The sequence below is a fragment of the Dipteris shenzhenensis genome, chromosome 3 (assembly GCF_047967505.1).
Source record: "Dipteris shenzhenensis isolate YYH24624 ecotype China chromosome 3, Dip_SZ_1.0, whole genome shotgun sequence".
Taxonomy (NCBI): domain Eukaryota; kingdom Viridiplantae; phylum Streptophyta; class Polypodiopsida; order Gleicheniales; family Dipteridaceae; genus Dipteris; species Dipteris shenzhenensis.
Window position 1 is genome coordinate 39,562,380 of NC_141598.1, and position 15,952 is coordinate 39,578,331.

Below are 15,952 nucleotides of genomic sequence, written 5' to 3' on the forward strand. Positions count from 1 at the left end.
GTCGGCCAGATCAGCAGGTGGTTGCCCCCCTATATATAGTGTCATTTGGCCCTGGTTCTCAGTAGTTGTTGGGCGATCTTGCATGCAGTCTCCAGCAGTTGTTGGACCTGCAGTTGTGACCAGACTGAGGTGCAGTTCCTTACCTCCTAGGCACAGTTCTGGCCTGGAGTTTGTACCAGTTTGTAGGCATAGTCCACCCTACTCTTCGTGAACTCGGAGGTGCAGTTCTGCTGCAGTTTTCAGTCCACCAGAGGTGTAGTTGAGCCCTGGGCGTTGTGATCATTCAGTGGAGGTTTGCTCAGCTTTATATACAGAGGTGTTCCTGGATTCTCTTGTGCAGTCTATTCTCTTTCTAGTTGCATCTACTCACAGATCTGCTCTTTATCTCTTCGTATATGCTGCTGCACTTGACGTATTTGTCTTAGCCAATCGCAGTTTATAGGGTCCACCGCCCACATCGATGAATTGTGAGAGGTGGGTGAGACATGTTAGGGTATTTTTTTAGATATTGAGGACCATGACTTTCTAGCCTAGATAGGAATGGGCTCCTTGAGATTCACTTTTGCAGTTTATGACATGTTAAATGTTCGCATACATTTTGAGCATTACTTGACTGAAACTAAAAGATCTAAATTTGTATGATTGGATATATTCTAGCCTTCTCCTCTAGTGCTAGCCTTCATCATGGCTGGGTTTTCCCTTTACCTCCGGAGTGCCGACAGAAACTCAGTACGAAGACTTTGTATAAATGGATGCTCAAGTATGTGTGGGTGTGTGGATTTGTATGTGTGAGAGCATAGTTTTATACTATGGTCTACACCCACTGTTAGGCGCTGTGACGCCAGTGGGGATGTCATAGTAGCTAGTCCCTGCTATGCGTGATGGAGTTATGGTTTTCAATCTTACGAGTGACTATCGTGAGATTGAAACTGCACTATGTTGTGTTTTTAGAGGATGGGTTTGGGAGTATTCTTGGATTCATCTAGGTATATAGGTATTTTCTAGTCTCACAAAGGTATATAAATACTTGACTGAAACGTTTTGTGCGTGACGTTTAGAGTTGGATTTGAAATTCAAAGGAAGGTTTCCTCCATGCACATGCTCTATTGTATCATATTATTGCAATGCAAGGCACTATAGAATATGGAAGCTATCCATTTACTGAGTGTCGCTAGTGATATCAAGAACCGTATGGAATCCATCTTTGCTACTGGAGCATAAGTCTCATCATCAGCGCCACAGCAGCTCAGACGGTCTACTAGGGAAAGCAGTCCACTAGCCAGATTGACATATGCTCAGAAAGGCAAAGCAATTCAGGTGGAAACCACCAACTATGCTCTTATGACTACCATCATGGCTACAGAAGAGCCAGTGTACTTCAAAGATGCAGTAGATAAGCCAGAATGGCAAACTGCTATGAATGAAGAAATGGATGCTTTGTATAAAAATAACACTTGGGAATTATGCGACCTTCCACCAGGAAAGAAGGCCATAGCCAACAAATGGGTATACAAAGTGAAGTACAATCCAGATGGCAGTGTTTAGAGATACAAAGCCAGATTAGTTGCAAAAGGATTTGCACAACAATATGATCCCATCAACCGCAAAGTCATTATCTCCAGAGATGTAATCTTTGATGAGGAATTAGAATGGAAAACCTCACCTACATAGGAGATAGAAGCATCGACGTCACAGTCATCTACAGAACAGGTTGATGAAGAAGAGCGAGAATTGCCAGCAACAATCCAAGCAGAGCCCCAGCAGCTCAGACGGTCTATTAGGGAAAGCAGACCTCTAGCTAGATTGACATATGCTCAGAAAGACAAAGCAATTCAGGTGGAAACCACCAACTATGCTCTTATGACTACCATCATGGCTACAGAAGAGCCAGTATACTTCGAAGATGCCATAGACAATCCAGAACGGCAAACTGCTATGAATGAAGAAATGGATGCTTTGTATAAGAATAGTTTGAGTGGCCCCAACCCTCTTCTCATGACAAAAGAGTGAATGATAACTTTGGAGGACTTACATGTAGTAGCGCAACATGCTTTTACCAATGTCTTTTGCGGGAGGAGGTAAAAGAACAATGTTGAAGAGGAAGCAAAAGAGGAGACTAGAGGGCAAAAAGCAACTAGTAATGTCATCATATAGTGCTAGGCCAAGTTGTAGAGGGGAAATTGTTGCAGAGAAAGCAAAAGAGGAGACACTAGAGGAAAGAGAGCAACTAGTGTCATCATAGAGTGAACCAGGCCAATTGAAGAGGAAGAAATGGAGCAGCATCAACCATGTTGCAGAGGAAGCAAAAGAGGACATACTAGAGGAAGGCAACTAGTGTCATATTATTATACTAACTAGGCCAAGTTGAGGAGCAACATTTACAATTGGTTGTTCATGAAGGGCAACCATGGCCCTCATCATATAACGATGAAGGTGAATTACTAGACCATGATTTTGCAAAGTTTAATTCTTGTAATTGTTAATGGCTAGGAGTACTTTCTCCTTGTAAATGTTCAAAGAGGAGTTTGTTTTTTAGATGAAGTATTGTCTTAGATAAGCTCTTGAGAGTCTCCTAGAAACATTGACTTGTGTAATGAAGGTTGAAGTCGAGGGTTCGAGTCCCTTTTTTCGCTTGTACTCAATTTTGGCCACATGGCAACGTATGATTTTTGAACAATCATTTGTGTCAAAGAATGAATTCCTTGAAATCCAAGATCTAGTGGAGGGGAGGAGGTTTGCAAAGAAAGCTTGCATTTAAGGAGCACTTTTGTTGGCTTGTCTATTGTGATTATTGACTAGTGCTAAAGTTTATTGTGATTATTGACTAGTGCTAAAGTTCCATCGATCTTCACAAAGGTCTTGAGGAGGTGGATTCAATTAAAATTAAATGTAATCCTTGCATGTGATTGGAAATTAAAGTTCATTGTGATATGGCAAGATGCAATTAAAAATTTTATTTTACACCAAGGCATTTATTGTAGGTAAGTGATTGATCACTAGGCTACTACATTGGCCTCTTCCATAGGAGTGAATTTAGTACACATGTACAATTGCTTTTGATTTGATGGAAAAGAAACGTTTTTGACATGTAGGGGATTGTCCAAGATAATATGCCTGTCACTTGTGAGTTGGTATGCGAATAAGTGAGGCTAATCTTTGCACATTCGGTGAAGAGATTGTAGGGTGTGTCTTAGTAGCTATAGCAACGGGTGTTGGCATTGGTATGTTTGACGTGCAAGTAGTCATGGATTTGTTTCTCAACGTATGGTTTTACCATGTAGGAGAAGACAAAATAAAACAATTATTAAAAGTCATAAAACAATAAGTTTTAAAAAGTCATAACTAGATAGTTACACAATTTTGGGGATGAGAAAGTTGTAAACATATATCAATATAATAGAGACTCGTTTAAGGACTTGTTTCTGTTGACATTCGTTTACACTTGTAAGAAGTTGTGAATACTATTAGTATTTTGGACTTGGTTGGCATAAGCACGAATGGGGTAAAATGTTTGTTTTCTAAAGTAATTTGAATGTGGAATCTTTGAGGGGTATACTTAGCAAGGCGGTGTAATGATAAGTGGTTGATATGAAAGGCATGAGTAATAAATAGAATAAAAACTATGCTTAGCCAAAATATGGATCCATTGAAGATTTGACATGCATTTGATTTTGAATTGTAAAAGATATGGGTATGAAAAACACACATTTGGGCCAAATCTTACCTGTGTGAGTGGGTCCAATTGGGTTCAAGATGGCATCAAGCAGGCACACTTGGGACCAATCATGTTTGCTTGCACAAATGTGATAAGGGCCAAATGTATGTTTCTATTTGGAATTAACTTTCTTTTGAGGGCATGCATGTATTACAACCAAAATCTTTTGGACTTTGCTAATTTAGCTATCAATCAATGCACCCATCTCTCCAAAATCTATTTGGAATTAACTTTCTTTTAAGGGCCAAATGTATGTTTCTATTTGGAATTAACTTTCTTTTGAGGGCATGCATGTATTACAACCAAAATCTTTGGACTTTGATAATGTAGCTATCAATCAATGCACCCATCTCTCCAAAATCATGGAGAACTTGGTAGGCCAAATGTATGTTTCTCTTTGGAATTAACTTTCTTTTGAGGGCATGCATGTATTACAACCAAAATCTTTTGGACTTTGATAATTTAGCTATCAATCAATGCACCCATCTCTCCAAAATCATGGAGAACTTGGTAGATTTATGCAAATATGTGTTGGAGAGTGTAGGATGAGTTCTGTCGAAGGAATTTAGCTTCTAACAAAAAAAGTCATGGCAAAGTTTTCCTTGTCTATTGGTTGTCTGGACCAAAATTGTTGTTGTGCGCCTTGTGGTATACATGCCAAGACTAAAGGATGGATGGATTTTAGCAAAGCTGCAGTGCTCTACACATAAACTTGAAATATACATGAAAATTGCTAGACCAAAGATTCGCAATGTAATCCAACCATTATGTGCTTTGATCATTCTATTAGGGCCATACTCAACAATGTACCACTAGTTCTTCCTGACCTAAAAACTAAAGGACAGGTTGCTTGTCTATCCTTTTGGTTAAAAGGGACAACTAAGGATGTTGTGAAAGCTCAAATTACTTACCTATACTCGACACAATTCTCTACAAAATGAGTTGACTTCACAACTTGTGGAAGTCTCTCCTTTGCCTCCAAGCTGATAGATTGAGCTAGATTCACGTGATTACAACCATAAGCTTTATAATTTTAATAATTTAGCTATCATAGCACCCATCTCTCCGGAATCGATGACAACTTTAACAAATTTCTTTTAAGATGTGTTGAAGACTGTAGGGTGAATGTTGTCAAAGGAATTCAACTTCTACCAAAAATCTCATGTTTAGCTTTTCCTTTCCCATTGGTTGTTTGAAAAAAAACATTGTTGTTTACCCCTTGGTATGTATGTGAGGACTAAACGATAGATGGATTTTAACAAAGCTTAGGAAGAGTTCTACACACAATTTTTGGAGCCTTTTTAAACCCTATTTCAAATGTACATGTGTATTTCTAGACCTAGGATCGTAATGTCATTCGAGTATTATGTGGTTTGACCATTGTATTTGGTCTATACTCAACAACTTACCATTAGTTCTTCTTGACCTAAAAGCTAAAGCACTAGTTGCTTGCGTGTCCCTTTGGTTAAAAGGGACAACCGAGGATGTCACGAAAGATTATATCTATACTAGATACAATTATTGTATGAAGCTCTTACTAATATCGAGAAAGGTAGGAATAGACCTATATTAACTCAATTAGGATAGGTGGAGCAAAAATGATTGAAAATCATTTAAACACCAAGAGTTTTTCCTTGCCTTGGAAAAGAGGTCATGATGCGGCATGATCTCCTCTGGCATGGTAGGTGGATTTGGATCTTTACATTTCTCGCAGTAATGGTAAATGGTTCTTTCCTAAGACCTTGTAAAGATGGGATGTTCTTCCATTGCCTCTATGGAAATAATTTGTTATCTCTCATGCATCCAAATAAAATTATTTAGCAAGTTTGCAAGTCCTTAAAAACACATCAATGGCAAAAATGAATAGAATAAATTTTGATTGCACTCTAGACCTAGACTATAGTAAAGAAAGACATGAAGAACTAATCATACCTGAAGAGAAAAAAGTACTTAATATGTTAAGCCAACCCAGTAAAAGAGAAAACCTTTGTCAAAACAGTTTATTTCAATAGCTTTCTAACCTTCCATGATGAGATTTTCTAGATCTATATTAAACATACAACCTTAGTTCCCAGTTAGATAAATTTGGGCAATCAGACTAGTTTCAACTTGGTATGAACCTACCAAGAGAGCTCTTATAGAGCTATTTGATTGGGATCATTGAAATCCCACAACTTAATAAGAGTGTGTTTTCCCTATGCTATGCAATATTACTCACCACCTTGGTAAGTTATTAAAGACAATAAAATTCTTGTCTAGGTTAGGATTTAGATTAATCACAATCATTAATGATAGTGAAAATACCAATTCATTGTAAACCAAAATAATGCCATGCAAATTCTTAAGCCTAGCAAATCAACCCCATTGAAAAAATTTTAAATACACATCCGATGACCAATTTACTAGTAGTAGTCTCTTTGGTTCATGGGCCCAAGTTGTATATGAAACTTTTTTTTAAGCACAAGATTTCATAACTGCCACCATTCATTAACTCTTCTAGACTAGATGTGCATGCAATTAGCTATATTTTGTAGGTCTAAGAACAATGATTTATGTTTAAATACTTCAACACCTTCTTTTAACAATTAGCCTTACGTAGGTCCCTACAAAATATGTGAAACTCTAAAAATAATTGGAAGGGTACTTTTGCAAATGACACTACAAGAATCCAGGTTCAATTACTCTTGCTCCTTCTTGCAATAACCAGCCCTTAGGTAGCTCCCTAAAATATATGTAAAATCTCTACAAATAGTTGGAAGTGTCCGTTTTCGAAATTTGCACCACAAAAGATGAAAATGTTCTACAAAAGGTTGCAATAATAGTGTTAATGGTTTGCAAACCCACTATCTTAAATTATGCAAGACACACCAACACAATGCACCCCTACTTGAACCTACCGCCCATCTTTGCCTTCCCTCTTGCCCAATTAGGGTTAAGGAATATGGCTACTCACATGCATGAAGATTCGATAAAACTTGCAGGTTGTGATGGCTCGGAACCCCTTTTTCCCAAGCTTGAACTAATCTAGAAGCTTCTATTAAATCAAATTCATGTGTGTATCCATGGTAAAGAGGGGTTTTGGGGTACCTTAAGATTATATACATAATCTAACAAATAAATACTCAAGCACATAGAACCCCTTTTCCATTCCTAGTATTGAGCCCAAAAGAATCCCTTCACACACTAAGCACAAAGTTGAATTGAATTGTGCACAAAGCAACTCTTGTCCATTGGCAAATCAACATAGCCCCCACTTAGCACATGAATCATAAAGCTGATGTTATGAAAATTAAAATTAAACATGATCACAAATGCATGATTTACCAAAACCATAGAATCAAAGAACAAGGAAATAAGTGGGGGAGAAAAGAGAGAGTGACACTGCATGGGGTCCAATCTGCCCCCCCTAAATGGTGGCTCTTGCTTCCCATCTAGAGTATTTATAATTATAATTCCAAAAAGCAAAGAGCCAATATTAGTACATCCAAAAGCATCCCTTGTCCACAATTAGAGGGATTGCTCAACATAGCTCCATGAGCTCAAAATATCACAAGGCTTAATATGCCCTCATCCACAATTAATAAAATAAATTAGCCTACGGCTTGATATTCATTTCTTTACAATATGGCTCATGGCCTTTGGCAACCATTCGATACTTCGAACAATCCAAATCACCTTCACCATCTTCGCTCCTCATTATCGAACTCATCATATGTACTCAAGCCACCAATTGTGTTAGTTGTTACAACCAATTGAGGAATCATCACACCAACTAATCCCAACACAATTGTACACTTACGCTAGTGGTAATGTGTATTCTTCTATGTAGTGATCACTGTCTCTGCTGTGTAGAGATCATATGGAATTGTGTCAATCTCTGTGGAGAATGCCACCAATGGAGAATGGCAGTGGTGCCAATCTCATACCATGACCTGAAAACATGCACAAGGAATCCTAAACTCACATGTGCATTGGCACTTTTGCCATTATCCTATTGCAGCCAATAAAATTAGTGGAATGTCAATAGAAAAAATAAGCGGAATCATCATGAGGGGAAGTGCCGAAATGGATTAGAACTCCCACAGAAGGCTTGGTGGAAGTACGAAGGATCCTGAGATAAAGCCTGAAAGGACAAGTTCCAGGGTGACACAAATTTTGAAAGCTTGTGGCAGCATAGGAGCCATAGACAAGGGCCGAGAAATACATGCTGAGATTGCAGGAAAGGGGTTGTTGAGGCCAAATTGTTAGGTACCTAGGGGCCCCTCTAGGTGTGGGCATCACTCTCAAGCAACGTTTCCTTTGGTTCATCCATGCAAGGTTCTTCGGCAAGAAAAAAAACGTAAGCGTTGGTCTGCATGCATGGAGGAATGCCTACAAAGCATGGTGCTTGAAGAAAGGGAAACCAAAAACACGAACATTAAAGAGCGCATGCAACAAATGTTTCCCCTCTACAATATTTCAACATCAACCATCAAAAGCAAGATCTCAAAAATTAAGCGCACCCACGGAAAATACACACCATGCTACCAATTGCAATAACACTAGTAACACTAGCGACATTAGTATTAACATGGAATCACCCACAATACTAAACATTTAGCCTAGCAAAACACACGTACTTAGGCATCCCAAACTAAACCCCACAAAACATCCACTAGGAACCCCGTCGCGTCCGGTGGGCTCCTATAAAATACTTTGCCATAATCACACTTGACTAAAATAAAATAAATTCCATATCAAGATATAATAGAAATTCAATTCCATAACAGCTGACTTGACTATAACCCAAATTTCCTTGTTCCCATGATGAATGTATCACATCTTGACAACACCCCCTTGCGCAATTTCCATAACAGCTGACTTGACTATAACCAAAATTTCCTTGTTCCCATGATGAATGTATCACATCTTGACAACACCCCCTTGCGCAACTATCCCTGACTAGGCAAGCTTTGTAGTAATTGAAACACATGTGCAACCAAAAATTGAAAGAGCTCTTAGAGAGCTACTTGGTTAGGACCACCATCCACAACTTGATAAGAGTGTTTGTTATCTATGCTATGCAATATTCCTCACTACCTTTGGCAAGGCTATCAAAAACAAAAACATTCATGCTCTTAAATTAAAAACAATTCATTAATGATGGTAAACTAGCAATTCACTACAAACCAAAACAACTCCATACAAACTCATACGGCTAGTGAGTCAACCCCATTGACTAAACATGAAATCACCAATTTACTAGTAGTATCCACCATTTGCCAACTCTTTAGGACTAGAGGTGCATGCAATCAACCATGATTTGTACGTCTAGGAACAACGATTTGGTTTAGCTACTCCATCTCATTTTTGCAAAAATAAGCCCTTAGGTCCCTCTACAAAATATGTGAAAGTTCTATAGATATTTGGAAGGGTAATTTTTACAATTTGACACTACAAAACATGCAAATGGTCTATGGAATTTTGCAACACATAGTGTAAGTGGTGCAAACCCACTATCGTAATGCATGCAATGTTTTTTTTTTAAAATCAGCATTGCCAGCTTTTATTACCTTGTAAACAAAACATTACAAAAGTGGGCTGACTTGCAAGGTAGACTACCCACAGCCTACACAATAGAGCAGCAAGTTACAGTCCCATTACACGAAGCTCTGAAAGCCATCCCTGACTATTTGATTATAGAGTTGATTGTGGTGAGACTGTGGTACCTATATCTAAGAGCATCACCTTAACCACACATCTTCTCTAAATCCAAGACCCACTCCAGTCCCAAACACTACCTTATTACAAACAATCCAAATTTCAAGGAAAACTGTTGTGCGTATATAAGGCAAGTGCACACAGAGTCAATGGTAGCTATTGAGGTTCACTAAGGAGTACCAACCTCCACTTGGTGCAAATATTAAACCTTCTCAACAATCCAACTACCGTGATAGCGCCTACAACCTTGCTTCAAAATCTTTTGGCAATCAAACAAGACCAGAACAGATGAGAGAGGTCTTCAAATGCCTATCCACATAGTGGACACTAAGGGTAAATATTCTTCAACTAGGCCATTTTACATATGAGGGTGAGTCACATGTGTAATACCTTCCATAGCATAAAGCTAGCCTTCTAGGCCCTACATCCCTTCCATATATCCTTTCCATATATCCTTTAGTTTGTCCTTCCACCACCTAGAAGATCTTTAGACTTCCATGTAGCATTTAGGTGCCCTATACAATGTCCTTGCAGAAATTTTATGGAGAGAGACCCTCCCAACATTCCATTGATTTACCCTCCATGGGATGCTACCCATCACTTGAGTAATCAATGCCACTTCTCTATTATTCAAATGGAACTGCTCAACTATCCACCTTACCAGTCTTTGATTGGCTCTCCTTTGATTTGACATATGCAATCAAGTGCATAACCCTTTATTATGCATGCTACTTGCCCAGGGAAGTTCCATCAAAGCCAATGGATCCTCACCATGAGAAACCGCCTTGCTCCACCATAAGGTCTCGTGGATACTAACATCCGCACTAGATCTTGTTCTTCCCTTCTAGGTCCACAAACCCCACAAGCCTTCCAAGCATTAACAAGCCCACCACCAAGTTCCAACCTTGTACCCTGAGGGAAAATATAGAACGACTCTGCTTGTACCAGGAAAGGTTTTTCCCATACTTCTTACCTACCCCCTTCTCTACAAACCATCTGACATGTTCCACCCATGGAACCTCACGCAAAATAGGCAACCACTTTGATAGCAAAGCAACATTTTTCTGGTTGACATCTAGCACCCCTAGACCACCCCCTTCCTTGGGTTCTTTCAATGCCTCCTATGGCAAACAATGTAGATAACAAATCCTTGGTGAAGGTTTTGGAGAAAATTGTTAATGGGGGATGATATTCCATGTGTAGTTTTGTCCGTCAAGATGCCCATTGGCCCTCTTTGCACAGTGCCTCTAATAACAACAATGAAAAAATGGCTTCTAGGGATGATATGAGTGTTGAGAGATTTTGTGAGGCCTAAGCTAGAATGGCTGAATGAATTCCCTAGGACCTGGTTGGAAATTGAGAGGCTATTTTGGGCATTTGTATGGTTGGAGGATGGTAAGAACATGCAATGACATTAACACAATGCTCCTCCTCACCCTTTCTCATGTGACACTCGGGGTAAAGGAAGAGGGGAACTCACATGCATGCAACTTCAACAAAACTTGCAGGTTGTAATTGCCCAAAACCTCTTCTTCCCCAAGCTTGAAGTGGCCTAGAAGCTTCCATAAAATCAGACTGATTGTGTGTACATGTAGCAAAGAGGGGGTTTTGGGCACTTTAACATTTGTATAAGTAAAGAAACAAATAAATAATCACAGTTCATATGTACATCCATACTAAGGTACATAGAGCCCTTCTTCCATTCCCAAAATTGGCTCGAAAGCATCCCTTCACACGGAAAGCACAAAGCCAAATTTAATTGTGCACAAAGCTCAACCCATAATCATCCCTTATCACTTGAATCACAAAAACTGACTTGAAAACTTCCCTTTTCCCATGACAAATATACCACACTTCAACAACAAGGTGGGACGTGAGCTATGATAAGAAGAAGCGAATCAATATCCAAAAAACACAAATTCTCGGTTCTTCCATAATTGTTTTAGATCTCCCCTTCCCAACTATCCCTTAGTAGGAAAGCCCTAATGTCATTGAAACCCAAGTGTTCAACCAAAATCCAAAAGAGGTCTTATAGAGGTACTTGATTAGGACCAATGAAATCAGTGTGTGTCCCTTATGTTATGCAATATTACTCTGCGCCTTTAGCAAGACTATCAAAGATAAGAAAATTCCTACCTATGTTAGATAGCAATTCGCTACAAACCAAACAAACACCATGCAAACACCTAAACCTAGCAAATTGACTTGATAGAAAAAATTTTAAATACACATCAAACCACCAAATTACAAGTAGAATCCTCTTTGGTTATTTGGACTACCCAAGCTGTGTATGAACTTTTTCTTTAGCAAGAGCTTTTGTTAGTCCCACCATTCGTCAACTCTTCTTAACTAGAGGTGCATGTGATTCACTGAACAACATTTTAGGTTTATCTACTCCAGCTCCTCCTTGCAATAATCACCCCTTAGGTAGGTTTCCTACAAAATATGTGAAAGATCTACAAATAGTTGGAAGGGTACTTTTGGCCGACTGGCAATACAAAGATTTGGGTTCAATTGCTCCTGCTCCTTCTTGCAACAATCAACACTTAGGTAGGTCCCCACAAAATATGTGAAAGCTCTACAAATAGTTAGAAGGGCACTTTTTGCAATTGGTGCTACAAAAGGTTGCAACAAATATGTCAATTGTTTGCAAACCCATTGTCTGAAAACGTGCAAGCCATATCAACAAAATGTACCCATGCTTAAACCCATCACCCCTACTTGGGCAACTCACATGCATGGAGCTTCAACACAACTTTAGGTTGTAATGGCAAAGAACTCCGTCTTCCCCAAGCTCTAACTGACCTAGGAGCTTCCATAAAATTGAATTGATTTGTGTGTATGTGTGGGGAAGACCTGCCCAATACCTACTGCAACAGTGCGACTCCATGCTACTACTGATCCGCTTCTACTCAGGACCCTGGTGCATCTTGCACACCTTCCGCACACTGCCCTGCAACACCGTACTGATCCGTACAGTGGCTGTCCCCTCTCTTTGGGCATACCTACCCCAAGTCTCCCTCCCCCATGCTCTCCTCATTTGGAGGCTTATAGATGGGGAGATGACCTTTCCAACACCCCCTGTCACTGACACATCAACACATTGATGACGATGCTTCAATAACTCCCTGGTCATAGTCCTTTGGAACATTTTGGTGTCAAAATCTTTTCCTAGCTTTTCATAGAGTGGCTCCTGCTCCATGAGGTCTAGTTTTGCTTCCGCACACCATCCTGGTACACAGGTCCATCTTTGGTAGTACCTCTTGGCACCACCTACTTCAGTCACGTTCCTGCCTTTGAACTCGAGCAATCCAGCTGTCAACGATCTTCCAGTTGTCCCCCTCATAATGAGTGAACAACATGGAGTCTTCCAGGCACAATGCTTTGAGGGTCTGTTTCAACCCGTCCTTCCTTTGGCAAGGTTTGCAACCAATGAATATTTCCAGATAACCTAGACCATGAACTTTCGTTGAGTTCTCAAGTAGGTACTCTTCTAGCTTCAGTAGTCTTTGTCCATCATCTTCTAGCTTTTTGCATCCGAGATTTGAAGAAGCACCAATACTTCCCCTTTTGCCTTCGAAGAAGGCCAATTCCTTCCAATCTCGTATCTCCTGAGAAAAAAGAAGAGCAGAGTCTCTCCATAGCATGCTATAAAGGCTCAAATGCAAAATATCAAGTACATACCAGACTATTGTATTGCCTGTGTGTTTGCTCTGAAAGCAAACCCTGTACCTCATTAAGGCACCCACCAAGAGCCTGTGTAATCCTGTACTATCCCCTTTTGAAGTAAAACATCCATCTGACCATGAGACCCCAAGGCCCTCCATGGAATCCACCCTTATGTTAGTGTCAACAGCCATGCACCTGGAAGGTACCAAGTGCTCCATGCTGTCCTTCACCTTCACAAAGGCATCTGACTCCTCGTCGACCCACATCTCTATGTCATACATCCTCACAGTGATTTCTTGGTCAACATATCTGACCTTGGTAACACTCGGTGATGTCACCAGGAACAACTCTTTGATTACCACATTTGCTTTGGCCTCTCCCTTTGAATTTGAGTCGGACTCCTTTTTGTTTTTCCGATCCGCCTTTTTCTTTTTGCAATCCTTTGCAAAATGTCCTGGCGTATCACAATAGAAGCACTTATTCTTCTGCTTCGTCGTCTTCGAAGTCTCCTCGTCGTCAGAGTTGTCTTTCTTGGACTTGCCACCGTTAGGCTTGTCTTTTCCTTTGCCAACGTAATCCTTCGCCAGCATCGCCCTTTCGTCTTTGTCGTGGTTGTAGAGCTTCTCCCAAGCTTCCTCCTGTAGCAGTAATGGACCCAACTCCTCAAGCGTCAAAGGTTTGGTCCTTTGTTCTGCTCCCACGGTCGTAATAAAGCTCTTGAAACTCGGAGGTAGTTTCCTCAGTACTAATAAGGCCAAATGGCATGAGTTTGTCTTGTGACCAACTTCTGATCCCTCACCACCTTGACCTTCGTCAAGTGGCCATGTAATGTATCTCCTTCTTCCATATCAAGATTGTAGAGTTGATGCTGAAGAAGTAAAATCCAGGATGTGTTGTCCGTCTTGTATAAATCCTTCAGAGTGACCCATGCCTCTACTAACGTCTCGGCCATCTGGATATGTGGAAGAACAGAGTCTGCCGTAGTCCCTATGATTAATGCCAGGGCATGGGCATCTCTATCTTCCCAAGCTTCGAGCTCCTCTCTATCTACTGCCATGAATATCTTCCCTTGCCTATCCACTATGTCCTCCGGCTTTGCCTCCACTCCCGTTGTCAGCTTCCACAACTTTTGAGCCACTAAATGACTCCGGATCTTCACTTTCCAGATCGGGGTAGTTGGACCCATCCAGTTTCCCAGACTCTCTGAAGTTAGGGATAGTGAATGAGAGAAAACTGGGGGAGGAGGAAGGGAGAGCAGGGACTGAAGAGGCTGTAGAGGTCGACATCTCTACTGTTATATCACACAGCAGTCAACCAAACTCAATTTTTAGTAGACTTGAACTCTGATCGCACCTAGCTGAACCTGAGTCACCCTCCTTCTCGCAAGGGCACAATCCTCTAGTTGTGGAAGTCGATTCCTAAGAGCGTATGAATTAGGGTCGTCCTTCAACAAGGTCCCTGCCTTCAGGCTCCCACACCTGTGAGCCTCCTACTTGGGCTCTAATACCATGTTAGAAATGAACCAACAGAGAGTATGCACAGCGGAAAACTGATAGAATAGCCCAGGAGCTCACATAGTGTAGTGTGGGGTGTGGAATCACAAACTTCTTAACAAATAAACACGAAATTGATAGCTCTTAGGGATGATCATCTAGCTTCCTAACTAGTGGTGAATCACTCTGAATGCTATCTTTTGAATCCCCCTTTGTGCATGAGCTTCTCCCACTAGTGATTGCTAGCAAGTGATTGCAAGTACAAGTTGAGGAGGGAACAAGGAAAGGAGAGGAAACCCTTTGGATTTTAACTAGATGGGGAAGCCGGCCCCATTTTTCGATTGTAGGAAAATGGTAAAATGACCAATTTCCATAATTTGTCAGCCTTCATCCAAAATTGGCCATTTGGCTAAGTCCTCTACGCGACAATAATAGAACCCACCAATTTGACCACCTTACCACGTTTTGCTAGAGAGTCAATGTTATAGCTGACCATCTATCAACCCCTCTATGGACAAACTTTGTATGTTTGTGATGGGAAAAGCTTTGTATGTTTGAGTTCCATTTAGCATGTTGATAAAAATTTAACCAATGTGGATTTCCAAGTATGGGACAATGCTTGAAGTTATTGGGCACAATGGGGCCTCATATGATTCCCAGCTATTTGGAACAAGCTTTAATTTCAAGCATACCTGAAGAAAAGATGTTGAAGAAAAGATGTAAGGGCTTGGCATTTTTATGAAGCTTGAGTAGAAGTCCATAACTTTAAACACTTGTGCATGATGCCTCATAAAAAACAACCTTCCCTACGTCCTATAACCTTACCTGTGAATTAGTTCCCTCATCAAGGTGGTAGCACATTGAGGGCGCCAACCCAAGTTGAGTTGATGTGGTCAACATGTCCACCATCCGAACTTGATGGGCCCAATCTTGGCCACTCATTGCGTGCCCAACCTCGGATGCAAGGCCAATGTGTAAAGACCCTCTATTCTACTTAATTGAACCTTGTAGGACAATAAGACTGGGTTCACACCGGGCCGTGGCCATCCTTCAAAATGATATGTGAGGGACTACCATCCAATGAAGAGCATGCACTTTATACGTTGCGAACAACTTAGGCAAAAAAGTTGGGTGGCATGTAGGGGTCGGAAAAGAGATGGGCGTCGATTGTGATTGGTTATCCTCCCTGTCCTACACATTGCAGACCAATCCGCTTTCTAATCAACATGTACTGAGTCGAAGGATGGCCATCGCCCGTAGTAAACGACAAACTTGGCGCGGCCCGCAGCTTGGAAGGGATGGCTGCCAGCATAAACTGTGGCTGCGTTGCTGTCCCACACATTGCAGACCAATCAGCTCTGTGATCAACATGTGA